The sequence below is a fragment of the Amblyomma mixtum genome, chromosome 4 (genome assembly GCF_055824585.1).
Source record: "Amblyomma mixtum isolate Tamu chromosome 4, ASM5582458v1, whole genome shotgun sequence".
Taxonomy (NCBI): domain Eukaryota; kingdom Metazoa; phylum Arthropoda; class Arachnida; order Ixodida; family Ixodidae; genus Amblyomma; species Amblyomma mixtum.
In genome coordinates, this window is record NC_143015.1 from 142,169,700 (window position 1) to 142,186,447 (window position 16,748).

General features: G+C 50.1%; 1 pseudogene; it reads left to right on the forward strand.

The window, feature by feature from the left end:
• The first annotated feature begins 9,163 nt into the window (after positions 1 to 9,163).
• Positions 9,164 to 16,051, forward strand: LOC149348523 (uncharacterized; annotated as a pseudogene).
• Positions 16,052 to 16,748: the final 697 nt, after the last annotated feature.

Genomic DNA, 16,748 nt, shown 5'->3' on the forward strand with positions numbered 1-16,748 from the left:
ACTATACGGGAGTGAAACTATACGGGAGTGAACCTATAGACCTTTTTCAGATGCGCGCGGCCATCTTTCGACAGCAGCGCCGTCTTGCGTCTGGCCGATTTCTCCGCCATGTTGGCTTGGGCGGCCGCCGCTGCGATACAGGCAGCGAGTACTCGCCGCGCTGTTCAGCCTTATCCGAGTGTTGATTTTTGCATGATTTTGGCCTGCAAAGTGTTGCACTGTATGCACTGAACAACTGTGAACAAAATGGCCCGTGTTTCGGCGAGCGGCGACGCGGATGTTTCCCTGCAAGTTGTGCCGAAAATCGGCATTGGAGGTGCGCTTCTACGCAAGTGTGCGCAATTTCTTTAACGGCTTTCTGATATCTATAATGGAGACATTTATTAATGCGAGCACGGAGCTTGCTGAGCGCTTCTATGTTGTAGTTATAATTATAAAAGAAAAACCGCTCCCTTCCGAGCTAACAGCAGTGTTGCTGTCAAGCACTCAAGCGGTCTGATCTGCGTTGCGCCGGTGACACGAACTGATTGAAATTGCGCTGGACCGCGTCTTTCACTACATTTTCCCTCCGCACTGTCCTAAAAAACGGTACTTTCTGTAGTGCTACATGGAGAAGGCAGCGCTGGAGCGCATAAGCGCACAGAATTCTGTTCCGGCTTTTGGCTTTGCATAAATTCCTTGATTACTTCGTACTAACGGTAAAATAACTGGTGAAGCGTGCACATGTAGGGTGGTCCACTCTTAGCGTGGACATGCGAGTGTGTGGCAGCGCTCTTCGGAGCACCAGTGCATCCGTCGGCGGCGTGCGTCGAAGCAAAGTGTCGCAGGAACAGAGGAAACTGGATTTGGAGCTTCGCGTCGTCTGACATTTCGCTAAACTCAGAAAAAGAAGTAGTAGAGAGCCGTGGCCTTTGAACGCGATGTAATTTATACACTTGAAACTGGTGCACCTGCTGTGACAGTTATTGAGGTGCATATCTGCTTGGTCAGTCTCGGGTGCGGCCGCTGATTAATGCCGAAAGAGCGAGAAAGCGCGTGCGTGTGGTCGGGTGGGCACTGCGTGCCTGCTGATTGCACGTCCTTAATAGACACATTTTTTTTAAACAATCGGGACTTTGCATTATGGCGTCAGTTGAAAAAAGAATTTGGTCGAAGCATGAGGTGTCACGATGCAAGGTGGACACGCCAAAGCTGCGGCCTTCAGTATTTTAAGTCCTGCTGGTTTATCAGATATTTACTGCAAGCAAACAGCTGTGGCATTTGCGCAATGCATCATGGCTTTCAAGTACTGTCAAATAGCAATGTTTACAGTGCCGTTGTCTTTATGTAATCAGTCGCCAGTATCGGCAGTTATAACAGAAATGTTTCACGTAACCCGCCGTGCTGCTGCATCATTTACCCAAGTTATTACTTATGTTTTGATTTTGCAAGGGTTACAGACAACACATATCTTAGCGACATCAGCAGTAGGTGCTCGCGTGTAAGGTATGTGTAGCTGAAAAAGCCCGCAACCGCACTGCCGCCGTTGCTCTCTGTGTTCTTCACACTGCTCCGCTTCAAGCCGCCTTCGCTTAATGTAGTTGTTTGAACAGCAGACGACTGCGCAGTGGTTTCCCGAAGACCTCGTTGCAGCTTTAATCGCACATACACCCAAATCGGGCTCCTATTGCTAAGCAACCGCATACAGTAAACACGGAGAACCGCAGAGAACGCACGGGACGCACGGACACCGCCTTTCCGAACCAGCCAGAGAGGAGGAAAGCAACATGGCGGTGTTCGGCGCGCTGGGAGCGAGGCTAAAACTGAAAAAGGTCTATATGGGAGTGAGCGCACTCCCTCTCACAAAAGGAAGTGCGCTAGAGGACAGCGTACGCCCTTTTTACTCCTTTCTGACACGCTGCACACTTCCGGTACTGTCGGTAGCTAAAATGGCGCGCGCCACGCGGGCTTCGATTCAGCTGCGCTTGCCTTCCTATTCCTGCAGTGTCACGACGTCAGAAAGAAGGAAGAGGAGGGGGGGGGGGGGGGGGCTTCCATTTGCAGCCATGTCGCTTATCTCGCTTCGGTCCGCCGTGGTCCGCCTTAAATAAAACGCACAAAACTTGCTGTGATGTCGTGCATAGATGAAGCTCTGAACAGTACACCGCTTGTGGCGGTAGGCAGCAGAATACACGAGGCAGGAAAATATCTTGCGCCTTCAATGGATGCCGGACCGGAACCAGACTCCGAGCTCGGGCTTCGTAATCAGTCTCCTTGCTGTCCGTGTCCAAGGGAGACCCCAAGCCGGCATATCTGCAAAGATAAAAAGGAAACCTTCATCAAAGGCACTCATGATGTAAAAATAGCGCACAAGGAACAGAAGGGATGAAAAGGAAACGACGCAGACAAGCGCTATCTGCTTGTTAGCGCTTGTCTGTGTCGTTTCCTCTCCGTCCCTCGTGTTCCTTCTGCGCTATTGCTACATCATGAACGTTATCCAACTCGCCCAACTGTCGGCTTCATCAAAGGCAACCATGTCTCTTTTTTTCTGTCTGTTAGCAGTGTTCAGTCGTTTCCATCAACATGCACCAAGCAGCCCGACTAAGCCCCCTTCTTGAAACCTTGGATGACGTGATCATTCCAAAGGCGTCCAAGGGTCACGCTGTACATTATCTGTACTAACGGGACTTCTAACTGCATCCTCGATCTCCATCAGCGGCACCTGGTGTTGATACAGCTTTTGGGGGCACCGCTTTCATCTGCAATCATGCCAGTCTTCTCGTTTCCTTGAATCGTGGCCCTGCTTATTGAAAAGTCAGAAAACTAGACGCTGCAATGCGGTGTATTCAAAGCACCCGACAATATAGCGTTCGTGGCGGGAGGGCGCGAAAGGAACTTTCACGACCCGCAACTGTCATATCAGGCCAAATGTCATTGTAGGCCGATACAGCAGTGCCGTTGGATCAAGTATGAGAATGCTAGAGTGATCACATCTGCAAAGAAAAAAAAAGGTGACAGACACGCAAACATATCGCAGTTGCACATACTACTCACCGTGGAGGCAAATTGAGCCCGACCGAAGCCTACGCCGCGGGGCTGAAAAAAAGTAGGAATAGCGAACTACCCACCTTAGCTGCCGCGGAAAAAAAACGATGTGCTGCAGACTGCAGGCAGCGTCCGTTCTTCGGAGTTGCTGGACGGGACTGCCAAGAATTTCCGAGCGCCGTTACGGCCAAAAACCACATGTCGCTCAGGAGCACATCCGCCCCTGGGCATTGGGTGGCACGACATGGTGGCTCGATCGCAACGCCGTTCGAAACGGGTTTCTGTTCTGTGACGCAAACGGCAGCGGGCTCGCATATCTAAACCCCCTTGAGGCAGCGAGCAAAGCAGGGCATATATGCAGTTTCCTCTATGGCACAATATTTACAGCTGCCCTGCCTATAGTGAGCTAAGCCTAAAACCGTTTGCATCGCGAATCCTAGCTCACCGCGCTCCCGTCACAGACACAAAAACCCGATGGCGAGAGTACATGAAACCTGAGCTTTATATGCTGCGTGTTGCTTTCTGATTATTATACAATGCTAGCGGACGCAGCGCGAGTGAACCTTAAATTCGCTCTGACAGCCCAGAGCAGGTTTTACGGACATGACACCCTCGCCGCGAGACTTAGCCTCGCGCTCACCTTCGATGCCGACGGTCTGGCTCAGAGGTATATTTCTCGGATGTCGGATGAGTCGGTCGTGAATGCAACGGCTCCTACGAGTCTCCGCTGGACGGTGAAGACGAGAGAAGCCCACTGGCAACGGGCACAAATTCACGTCTACAAGCACTGCCGCTTGTACGCATTAGGAAGTAACGTAAACGTCGGCAATTTTTTTTGCCGATAGTCAGCTGCTTGCGCATGCGCGTTATACTGTCGGCTCCAGGACTTTTCAGTGGCTGTCTGCGCTGTCGCACTTATCAGCGATAGAAAATATCCCCTGAGAGCAGAAGGCTCGAACAGTGACAGTCACTTCGCCGCGCCGCTGCTTCCATGGGCACACGGAGAAAAAGTAATCTAGTAACGTTGGACGGAGCGTCGTAGCGTTTCGTGTGGCCAGACTCTTTTCTTTTTGGTTTCGTTGTCTGCCTCTGGCCCGTCTATATAAAATGATATCAAGAGTGCTTTAGACGCGCAAGTTTCGCCATGCATGCCACAGCTTGGGCGACATTGTCCGTGTTCCACCACGCAGGCGACAACCAAGGCCTATTTGGCGGGAGAGGGGGTGGGAGGCAGGAAGGATTAACAGCGCATTGGAATTGTAACTGCGTGCTAGCCACACATCTAATGCTTTATACTGACCAAAAAAGTTTTATCTGCGATAGAGCACCAAGTCGGTAGCGATAACACGAGCGCGTGCCGGCACAGTTAACGTGAAATAGTTTCACGTACGTAGAAGCCTCGCGTACGTAAGCTCTCACGGGTGACCAGTGCGCATGCGCACAGTGCAAAGGGGAAGCGTGAGTCCCACCGACACACTACGCGAGATTCGGATTTTTAAGTTGCGGTCTTTGGGTTGGTTGCGTATGTAGCGTTGACAACATGGTGGCGCCCTGCACGTCCGCTTCACAGCGACAGCAGCTTTGTCGCCTATTCTTTGACGCGATATCGTGTTCTAAACTGTTGTATCACCTTCAATTTGCCCATTGTTACCCCCGCATAAAGTTTAAAGTTTCAATGCAAGGAGCGGCGCCACAATGGAAAGAAGGGTCTATCCCGATCCTAGAGGGAAGGGATTATCCCCTATCATCTACCACTCCCTGCTTTGTCACACTAGCAGGTTGATCAGAATCGGCCGTCGCCACTGGCTGGAAGGGGGTCCTTTGGCGGGGAAAAGCCGCTGCCTTCTTGAGTTCCGGCTATAGCAAGCTGGCTAAACAATGGACGCCTCTTACCGGGAGGCAGCGACTTACAGACCTGTGGGACTGTCTCGTGAGCGCATTAGAATAGTACGCTTATTTTAGCCGTTGTATCTCGTTGGTAACCTGTATTCAATGCGAACGGCTCAATGGTTGCTGTTCTCAAGGTGTAAATGGCGCGTACTCTTGCACCCACCGCGGTGGCTCAGTGGTTGGTTAGGGCGCTCAGCTACTGAGCCGGAGTTGCCTGGTTTGAACCCCGCCGCGGTGGCCGTGTTCCGATGGAGACAAAACGCAAAAGGCGCCCATGTTCTGTCCGATGTCAGTGCATGTTAAGATCCCCAGGTGGTCGAAATAGCCCGGACACCTCCACTACGGCACCTCTTTTGTAGCGAAAGCTACATTGGCCACGAACTTGCGATTTCGATGTGGCGGTGCTCCGAGGAGGCACAGAGACCGACCTTGAGCCGTTGCCTAGCAACCGCCGCAACTGGCGGACGCCGCGTGCTCGCCGCGCCATCTGGCATGACGTCACACCGCGCGCCTCACCGCGGAGCCGCCGTTTGGTATGACGTCACACCGCTTGCCTCGCCGTTGCGCTCGCTTTCGCTACGTGTATCCTAGCATAGCCGAGCTAAGCCACTGCCAATTTTCTTCCGTTCTTCTTTCACTCCATCCTTTATCGCTTCCCTTACTTCACGGTTCGGGTGTCCACCGAGATACGTGAGACAGTTACTGCGTCATTTCCTTTCCTCTGAAACTATATGCGTTTTAACGCGACAGCGTTAAAGGCCCCGCTACCCTGAAAATCCGGCATCGGCGTTGTGAGCGAAAAGTAGGGTGGCCTAGGTGGCCACCCACCTGAGAAGCAACTTAGGTGGGCCACTTAGGTCACGTGGCCCTGTGATGTCATCACAACCTGCCCACCAGGTTGTAGGGCAAACTGACCATCCTGACGGGTGGCTGTTAAATTATTTACTGATCGCGAGAGGTTACTCGGGAATAGCAACTTGGGTCTCACAAACCACTCTGCTGGTAGCGCCTGCCATCCCGGTGCATTCTACAATATAGAGTGCGCCATCTACAACAGCATTGTAGAAACAACCACCTGGGGTGGTATTCTCCCGGTGTCGCCTTTTGCGACATGTCGCATTCGCTCTTCGCTGATTGGCTCGAGCCGCGGTGACAGCGGCGTGACGACACGGACCCGCCTTCCTGCTACGTCATCGTGACGTCGCCCCAATTTACTACGCTTAGTCGAAGAACGGAATGCGCTAAAGCGATTCGCGCGGGCGACGGGCTACCGTTAGCGTACGAACGCAATCGGCAGTTGCGGCTTTTGCGCCCTTGGCGTGAAAACATGGCGACGTCCTTCCAAGCGAGAGCCGCCCGCTTCAGCCAATTCAGCAGTCCTTGCGATTCCGGTCGGCATGTTTACCGGCAACTACTGGTGTTGTTACTTTTCGCTATGACTTACCTTGCTTCGACGATAAAGTTTAAGCTGCAATTCAGCCTAGTTTTTTAGATACGCTCTCGGTTCTGGAGCGCGCAAGCCTAATGGGACCTCCTGCTACACTGCTACCGTCTGCAACTGCCCGAAACGCAGCCGAAACCTAGCACAACCGTCCGGAACAAAAGAAAAATAGATTTGGAGCTTTTTCGCGGTGTTTTATAGACTTAAATGAAGTAAAGCGAGTTTATATTAAATTTGCCAATGTTTTTTTGAACATTAGACGTCATGTGATGGCAAATATTCTTGCTATAAAAGATACGAAACTACTGCTGCTAGGGAATCAGCAGTGGTAAATTGTCGCTTCTCGGAGTGAATGAATGCACCGCAGACGAAAGTGCCGGCTGCTTTTTCCGTTTCTTCGAGCATCTGTAAGCACTTTTTTAGGCCCCGCCTATATGCGACATGTCGCAAAAGGCGACACCGGCAGAATACCACCCCTGCCGTGTGCCAATGATGACGTCACGGTCCAATATGGTGGATAGAGGTGGAACTATGTGAGTATAACCAAACACCTCAAGCTCGTTACTTCAGCGTCTTCCAGAGAGTGGCGGCCTTTTATGCGAAGCATATTACTCGCACAACCGAGCTCTTCCTTGCTGCGCCGCGCACGGCCGCGTAGCTACCACTTGACCTTCATCGGCGCACCACGTGATATGACGTCACAAGAGCTGTGAAAGCTGGGGTAAGCCACCCTAGCTGGGGCTCAACTCGTGCGCTCGCTTGCGGACGCGCAGCCTCCGCCGGCGGCCTAACTCCCGCTCCTACCGCTAGGAGATACTGACGTCACGCAAAAGGCGACGCTGTTGGACGCACTCGTTGAGTCAGTTGAGCAGCGAGATGTCGTCCAGGGAGAGGGCGGCTCGCCAGACCGCAAAGCGCAAGTTACAAAGAGCCACGGGAACGGGAGAAGAACGAGAAGTACGGCTTGCCAAGCGACGTGCACAGTATGCAGCTAGACGGCAGCGTTCGACAACCGATGCCGAGGTGAAGGATGAAGCTTCGAGTATTTCTACTCGGTTCGAGCGGCGAAATGCTACCAAACGGAAAATGCGTGCTGAAGAAACTCCTGAACAGTGGGAACAGCGCCTTGTAAAGGAGCGTGCTTACCGGAAGAAGCAACGTGAGAAACGAATTACTTTACTGATCATCATAGTGTATTTATTGGTTTGAGAAAAATAAAGGAAGAAGCAGAGTAACACATGAGTTGTTCTTGTCTATGAAATGGCTAACCAGGTATAGCCAGGTAATGTCTTGTCTATGAATGGCTAACCAGGTATAGCCAGGTAATGTTTAATTTTTTAGGCTACTATGCTTCGCATCCTAGGCTTAAGCATAAGCTAAGCCAGGACATTTTTTTTTGACAAGTTCATCTGCCATTTCTTCTGTATAGGCGCAGTCTCTGAGGCTGCCCATTAAGGTACGATTCAACGTGGCACTGGAAAGCAAAGAAGACGAAGCCTCTGTTCTCGGGTGGGGTGGTGAAAACATTTATTAAATCATAGGGACAGGTGTTGGGGGTCGTGACCTGAAGGGTCACGCCCTTACAACCACTAGGTGGGATGCCTAGTCAGGCACACCATTGGCGTTTGCCGCAGCCCGGGCGCGCTGCGTTAAGGCCATTTGGGCCTCGAGGGTGCAGCAACCGGACAGGGTCGCCTCCCAGTCCTCTCGGGCGTTCGTTGCTCCGCTGAGGACATTCCCGCTTCACGCCAGAAAATCGAGACGTTGTCAGCTGGCGCCCCAAATTGGTAAGTGAGAAAGAACCACTTAAGGCGGCATTGGTGTGCTCGTGGGTGGTTCATATGTTCAAGTGAGTGCTGTGCAAAATGAAATGCCTAGCATTAACCCTTTGCACTTCCCTGGTTGATGGCAGGCATTGCGCCCTTACGGACGGTTATATTATGTATGTGTCCACTTCCTGTTGTGAGTTCTGTTACTTCCGCACAAACCATGACGGATGCATTTTGTTACGTGAAGTGATCTGAAGCGGGTCGAATGAATCGAGCCGAGACTCATTGGCGTGGAAGCCGATGTAAGGCACCAGACGAGAGCATGACCAGGCCAGTTAACAATAACACTTGTTGCTACTAAAGGAAGGATGAAAAAAAAAGTGCAAGGGCTTGCCCACTGGCTCAAGCCGAGCCACAATCGCTGCCACGTGCAGACAGAAGAGAGTTGAAAGATGGGAGGGGAAAGATTGAAAGAAAAGAACTGCGTCCGCCGAAGCGACGACGTCGGCTGTAACAGATAGAGCACTGAGAGGCTTAAATAAAGGGAGAGCCTGCCCTGCCATGCGGTAGAATAGCTGCCAGGTTAGGTTGCTGGCAGTATTTGTTGATTGGCTCGCTGTAGTCACGTGACTTGCAGGAGCACTATAGTGTGACTGTTGAGAGGAGGAGCACACAGTATGTGGGCTTACAGAAATACAGGTCTCATGGTCACCGGAGTATGTCTCAACCGCAACCATATATCCGGATTGTTTCATGAATCTTAGAGACCGTTCAAGCACGACAAAGCTGACATGCTAAATTACCGCGCACATGAGGAGTGACTTCGCCGACTGCTGAAGTAACGCAAAAGTAATACTTGTAGAAGCTTGGCTGCAACTACTTGTGTTAATTTCGCGGCCACAAATGAGCGTACTTAAGCTCTTCCGAGGGAATATGAATATTCACAGTTGTGTCACCGTTCTGATACTCACGATTAAGCGAGCCTGCACAAATACCCTGCTTATCGCATAAGCCCCACATTCTTTTGTGCACAGTGGACATGGCAGATCACTGGCGACCCAGCGAATCCTTCTGTACGTTCTTCGAGGCAGACCCATTCGAGCTTGCCTGCATCGGCCAGGTCAACCTAGACGCCGCAAGAAGCCCCTTCTCAGGAGAGGCAATCGACCGCTGCCTTCACTGTACAGGGACCGAAGGACGCACCTGTCATATAGCTCAGAACCTTTCAACGTGGAACGAATTCTTGTGCCACGGTGGGCTGGAAGTTCGATACCTACCTGAGAGAAACGGCCAGTTATGTCTATTCACCTTCTCTGCTCTACCTCCCTTAATAAGACACCGACCAAAAGTAATGCTACGCCAAGTCGCCGCACTTGTACGCTTGCTTCTGAAGACACACTGCTGCGTCACGTCGGTCTGCGTCAATCTGAACCAGCTGAATATACCCGAAGAAGTTCTATTCGATGCTTTGCGGGACAACAAATATCTGAAGAAGCTTGTGCTAGACGCGACCTACGGTGACATGCCAGAGGTTGCGTGCGCCGCCATATCTACCCTGACAGCCTTGGAAGAATTCGAATGCCGAGTCCAGGATTGCACGCCGGAATTGACCTCCGCACTGTCGACACTTCTTCTCGAGGCGCAATTGACCGCCCTGAGAATACCCGAGTTGAAAATGGACCAGAGTTCAGGGAATGAATTGTTCAGCGCTCTGAGGGACAACACCACTGTGAAAGAAATATCGCTGCACGAGTCGGTGTTAAGCGCAACCTGCGGCGTAACGTTCGCCGAATGCGTGAGAAATAGCGTTGTGCTGACTGCACTAAGTATGAAGGCAGACCTTCAGCAAGAAGATCAAGGCTTTCTGAACAACTTGCTTCGGGGTCTCCTGGAGAACAAGACCATCGCAACGCTCACGCTGACAGGTTTTCGATTCGAGCCTGAAAGTGTAATTCTCCTTGAGAAAATCATATCAGAGAACGAGGCAATTCGTGCGCTCCACATCATCGACACTCCTAGGACTCCCTGTTGTAAGCACGGAAGCAGTTGTGACAACTGGCTTGCCGCAATCGCTGGCAATGACAGGTTAGAAGAACTAACTGTTCCATTACATACTTGGAAGGCGGAGATGTGGGAGCATTTCTTCACGGTTCTTGCAGGAAGGGCAAATCTGAGAATGGTGACCATTCAGAACGAAGATTCTTCAGATATCGGTGACTGTGAACGGGTCTACAAGGCCCTAAAGGAGAGCGGACAACAAGATAGAGTGTCCCTGAGAACATGCCGAGTTCTCAATTATTCTGAACAGTTGGAATGCGGGTTGTCTGTGGAGCAGCCTACTTTCAAGCGTATGTTGACTGACATAACGCTATTCGGCACGATGCCTTCAGCAGACCACGTGACATCACTGACCCTGGAGATCACAAGAGGCGACCTAGCAGTATCTTTAGCATTGGCGAACTACCTAAGAGTTGCGTCAGCGCTTCAATTCATCTCACTTTCTGTCGAACCGGAGAACGAAACGGTAAGCGTCTCAAACGCGTGGTGGACTGTCATCCTCGAATCCCTGTCTCGAAGCGAGACCATAAAAAGGCTGAGATTTGTGTCCAGCACCTTAATGGATGGCCATGAGCTGGAGAGTCTGGCCGACGTGGTCAGAGTGAGCCGAAACATCCGAGGAGTGACCATTTTCACCGATACGTCCACGTTCACCCAACGCCTGGCAGACGGCATCCAGGACAACCGTGCCCTGATGAGCGCCATCCTTTGCGACGAATCATTCGCAGACGCACCCGACTGCTGGTTTGCTGTCAGAGACACGCGCGGCGTAACTCCGACCTCCTGACACACGCCGCGCTCTTCGTGAGCGGCTTGAGGTTCGACAAGTAAGGACGCATTGCACAGAGGACGTGCTACGATCAGCCGCCTTATTAGAGCTGATTGAGTGTTTCGTGTGAGAGTAGAGTTGGGTGTTGGTTCGTCATCTTGCTCTGTAAAGCATCCTGGTGATCTAAGGCTCTAACAGCAGCGTCAAGCATTGTCTCTGCATGCCTGGCTCTGTGCTTAAAGCCGGTGCTCGCGCAATTCACTAATTTTCGCGTGTAAAATTCAGTTTATTTTGGTTAAAACAGTGCCTCAGTGATTCAAACACTTGCTAGTTGAGCGTTGGCTGCGCTTGGGCCTGCCTCAACAAGTTCTCAGCATATTACAAGCTTTACGAATAGGTAACGCCATCTTTTTTAGGAGGCCACAAGTTACTAATGCCTTCTTTTCAATGATAACGAAAAAATGCTCGAATAAATTTTGTGCTCTTAAAACAAAAACAAATTTTAAATAAAGTTGTGCAGTCGCGCAAGAAGGACACCCGCGAATAACGAGGATAGTTTGCGAACCAATGGACGTCCGATAGTGAGTGCGGAACAGACCGCAAGTACTGGCTTTTCTGCAATGCATGGACGCTTTGGGGTCACGTGATCATATTCGGCCAATTGAGGCGCGTGAAAAAAAAACGTGAAACTGACTACCGTGTGGAGCCTGTATACGGTAACTCGTAGGCCACCTGCCTGCATTAACACCACCCGAGAGAAATGATTGCTCACGAACACCTTGACTGTACGACCCTCTGGTGAAACGATTCCCGCAATGTTTTTTGTATGGTTAATGTAAGAACCGCATTGAACGCACGGAGTTTATCACATCACTTTATTTTTCTTCAAGAACCTCACGGGATGTTACATAAGTGGTGGGTTCACATAGTGCAGGCGTTCACAGTGGTTGCAAATGTTGAGAGGCAGGTTATGACGGCGATATGATGGGTAAGGGCATTACAGTGCTTTGCTGCTCGTAAAAAAAATGAATTGGTAAAAATAGTGATGCGGTCACGGATTGTGCAGATTATATGGACATCGCACACGGAGTTACGAAAAAAATTCAGTGGCACTTTGGCTCTATAAAGTGCTGCAAGGCGAAAGCCCTTCCTGGCGCAGTGGTTTTATTTTTTGTTTTGCATATTTTATTCCTTTATTTTATTTTTGTTTCTCTTCTTATTATTATTTATTAATTTTTCATTTCTTATTTTTATTTTTGTTTTCTTCCTTTTATTTTATTTATGAAGCCCATGCATTCACTAGATGCGCCTGTATTCAACCCCTAATCCTGAGCCTTCGTGGCGGAGTGGTAGCGACTCCACTTCAAATGGCAAATGCCGTGGTTAGATTCACAGTCTCGACAGTTTTTTTTTTAAGTAGTGACGCCGAAACGCGGACACACTTGCTAACATTCCTTGGTCACGACAGTATGAGGCATTAAAGGCTTTCGCCTTAATGCATGCGGCGTCCGCTTTACACTGTGCACATATGGAAATCATGTACAAACCAACCAACAGAATTTGAAAAATATAGACAAAACATTTCAAAAATGTACGAATTTTCACATCTCACGCATACCATACATAGTCCATAGTCCCATAATTTTACATGTGCTCATGATACGAAGCTTTCAAAAGAGGGTAGCACATTGGCGACGGGAGCGTTACTGAATCGTTCCATACGAGTCGCTCGCATGGAATTATGGGAATATGGAGTACATATGATGTGGAAATTATATGGACAACCATACATTTTTCTATGGAGTCCATAAACATTCCATTATATTTCCATATAGCTTCCATAAAAAGTGCATGGCGTCATATGGAGTGCGTAAGTTTCCATATACGCTTTCCATAGTCTATAGCGACTCTATACCTCCATACTGCCTTTATATAATCAATATGGAAATATATGGAATTACAGGACTCGCCTTATGGAAATTTTCAGTCGGGTAGGTTCTGGATATTTGTGCTTGTGAGGTGCTTTGCGGAGTAGCTTCTAAGAGTAACTAATATTACGGTACTGGTGAAATACAAGCCAGTGTGGGCACACTTTCTAAAGGTGACCGCGGAGATTCGTTCATCAACGCTGTGGCGCACGCTTCTTCAGTTTGCCTCGCAATTTCCTGCTCCCGCCTACTTCGTAAAAAACACGACAGGCTGGTAGTGCACCCACTTAAGTTTAACACATTTATGGAGAGTTCATAACGAGGCCCACGCTTACAACTCGAAAACAAAGCGACTTTTCCCGGCCGATTCTATGAGCCTGCCATCATGAGAATGGAGGGAGTGGCCGATCCGATCAAAGGGGATTGGCCGCCGCGGTGGCTCAGTGGCTATGGTGCTCGGCTGCTGGCCCGAAAGACGCGGGTTCGATCCCGGCCGCGGCGGCTAGAATTTCTTTGGAGGAGAAATTCTAGAGGCCCGTGTACTGTGCGATGTCACTGCACGTTAAAGAACCCCGGGTGGTCGAAATTTCCGGAGCCCTCCACTACGGCGTCTCTCATAGCCTTAGTCGCTTTGGGACGTTAAACCCCATAAACCAACCAACCAATCAAAGGGGATGGCCTCCTCCCTCCACTGTCGCGAATAGACCCTCTCTGCATTGTCGCGCTGCCTCCTGAACCGTCACGCTATAACCGGATACAAAAGTCTGCAGTGAAGCTGCGCCCACATTCAGCCTCCGCGCACAGAATTCGTCCACGACGAAAAATAGTCCGCTGCTTAAACGTTTCTTGTTACCTAAGGATGAAGCCTGTCTCAAGAAAAATAATTATGAGCTCTTGAATTTTGATACGTGGACTGTTTAGTACAGTCAAACATTCAAAAGCGGATTTCGTTTACTGTTGTGATTGGCCAGCGGAGTAATACAGGACGCCGCGGACCGCGGCCCGGTGTTAGCAACTGCTGTTTTTTTTTTAAGTTGTGTCCTACTATAGCAGGTTCATGAGGATCGGCCGACGCCATTGGATGGAGGGGGTGGAGGTCCTTTGACGGGGAAAAGCCGCTTCGTTCTTGAGTTCCACCCAACTATAGTGCGCATCACAAAGAATGTTTGTTATTTTTCGCTTTCTACCACTGTCCACTTGTGCCTGCTTTGTATTTAAAGACCAGGCGTGGGAATGGAGAACTTTACCGAATCCAGCAGTCAATGTAGATGACGCGTTCAAAAGACGTTCGTGCTTTTCGCAGTGTGCGGGGACAAACTGATCAGTGCGTTTAACAGATTATTTGTCATAGGCGAGCATCTATCGCAGGCAACCTGTCAGATGGCCGATTCATTACCCTTTATTTCATTTCCTCCTATGCATCTGAATCTTGATTGCAGCAAATGTCTTGTTTTGTCTGAGGGCAGCGTTTAAATAGAGCCGTAAAGATCGTATAGTATAGGAACAGTTACAAATTACGTTTGTTGCTTTAACAAAGACGACAGTTAGGAGCCTCAAGCTTCATCTATCATAAATCATCATGTAAACCTAGCTTCCGGTTCACGCACTTCACCATACACCTCGTTTTTCCAGGAATACCGCCAGGGAACGCACTTTATTCAGCACCAGTATCAGTTGGTCCTTTGACTGATCATTCAAGCCTCGTATAATGTAATAGCGTTGTTTGACGCCGTGTTAAATGTTGCGTGACATTCCCTGTGATGTCTCATGAAGTGCCGTGGGACGGAGGTGCTAGGCCTGGAACCAAATGGCATGGGTGCGGAAGACGGGCAAATCAGCACAAATACAGTATGCAAAGTACAGCTTCTTGCCATCGTGTCGCTGGGGCTAAGTGGCTTTGGCGTTCCAAGGTCGAGGGCTCGATCCCGGCCGCGTTGGCCATATTTCGATGGAGTACAATACTGTCCGGGGGCTGTACGATGCCGAGAGAACCCGAAGTGGTGTAAATTAATTCAGAGACCTCGATAAATACCCATGTGTTCCGTCGGGAGGTTAAACCCGGCAGGGCACAATTTACCTCTTCTCGGTAGAGCCCCGCCGCGGTGGCTCAGTGGTTACGGCGCTCGGCTGCTGACCCGAAGGACGCGGTTTCGATCCCGGCCGCGGCGGCTGAATTTCGATGAAGGTGAAGTTATCGAGGCCCGTGTACTGTGCGATGTCAGTGCACGTTAAAGAACCCCAGGTGGTCGAAATTTCCGGAGCCCTTCACTACGGCGTCCCTCATAGCCTGAGTTGCTCTGGGACGTTAAACCCCAATAAACCAAACCAAACCAATCTTCTCGGTAGAAAAGTACAGAAGGATAGTATACAGGGTGATTCACGTAACTTGAACCAAGGATTAAAAAAATGTGGCGCACCGGAGCTTAGTGAAACCAAATACATAACGTTTTCCGACGTGTGGCGCTCCTCCAGAGTGCCGTTACTGGAGTACCGTGAGCCCGCTCACCGCCGGTGAGCACGCGCTGATTGGTCCCGATGCTGCAGGCGAGCGCGCAGCTGCCGGGTCCATGGCGCCATCTGGCGACGTCTAGGAGATTTGCGCATGCGCATTGGCTGCGCGCGGGCTCCCGGTACTGCGATAACGGTAACACGGTACACGCTCCGCTAAAGGTGTCTAATAAAAGCATTTGTCTGTATTTTCTACGCTTTAGCTTACGAGTGTTTGGTTCAGTGTAATCTTAAGAACAAGGCGAATTGCATGTCGAAAGCTGTACACAATGGAACTTCCTTCGAACGTTCAGATATCTCTTTCCACAGGTGCCACGCGACAGCCCTGGAAGAAGTCGTACGCCATTCGTTCCTTCTTAAAAGTCTAGCTGAGACTGCGTCCATCAAGCAGGACGGTATCGCCTCGGCCGTGCGAAGTGCCCTCAACACCATCGAAGACATGCACACCTTCATGCAGCTGACCGGAGTCGTCAAGGAGCGAGTCGCCTGTCACCCGCGGGGAGACGAACGCATGCAGCTCGTCGACCTCACTGAACACTGCTGGGCACTTGTCAGACGGTACCTGAGTCTCGACGACGTCGTGGACGTCGCATCATCAGGGTACAAGATCTTCGAACTCTCGGAAAACTCTGAAACGGCACCAAGCAGACGATTGCACGGATGAGACCTCATGTCTTGCCGCTCTCATTACACCTGTGATTTCCATGCAACGAAATAGCTGCCAGGGAAAAGCTCTGAACTTCAAGATTTTGGTCACCAGTGGTCCCTGCATTGCAGAAATTTAAAACGAACTGGTAGGTTTGTTCAAATTAGATTGCGTATAATTAGAATTAGCGAATAATTATCATTTCTGAGTACCTAGAGATAAAACTGCTCGTAACGAAGAATAAACCAAATAAAAAAATCGTATATGTGCCTGTGCAAAGCACGAGCAAATTTTTGGTTGCTTTGTGGTCATGGTTAGCTTTTTCAGTGATTTACCTTCAGAAAACCTCCCGCATCTCTAGCGGCTGTAAATTTGTCCTTGCTTTCGTATTTAATACACTCTTTCCGCACGCATAAACTTAATCTTGAGCCGCTTTGGGACGTTAAGCCCCCATGAACTAAACCATAAACTAAACTAAGAACTTCCCGTTTTAACAGTCAACCTCTTGAAGAGAAATAAGGACAACTCGATCTAAGTGCCGCCGCGGTGGCTCAGTGGCTATGGTGCTCGGCTGCTGGCCCGAAAGACGCGGGTTCGATCCCGGCCGCGGCGGCTGAATTTCTTTGGAGGAGAAATTCGAGGCCCGTGTACTGTGCGATGTCAGTGCACGTTAAAGAACCCCAGGTGGTCGAAATTTCCGGAGCCCTCCACTACG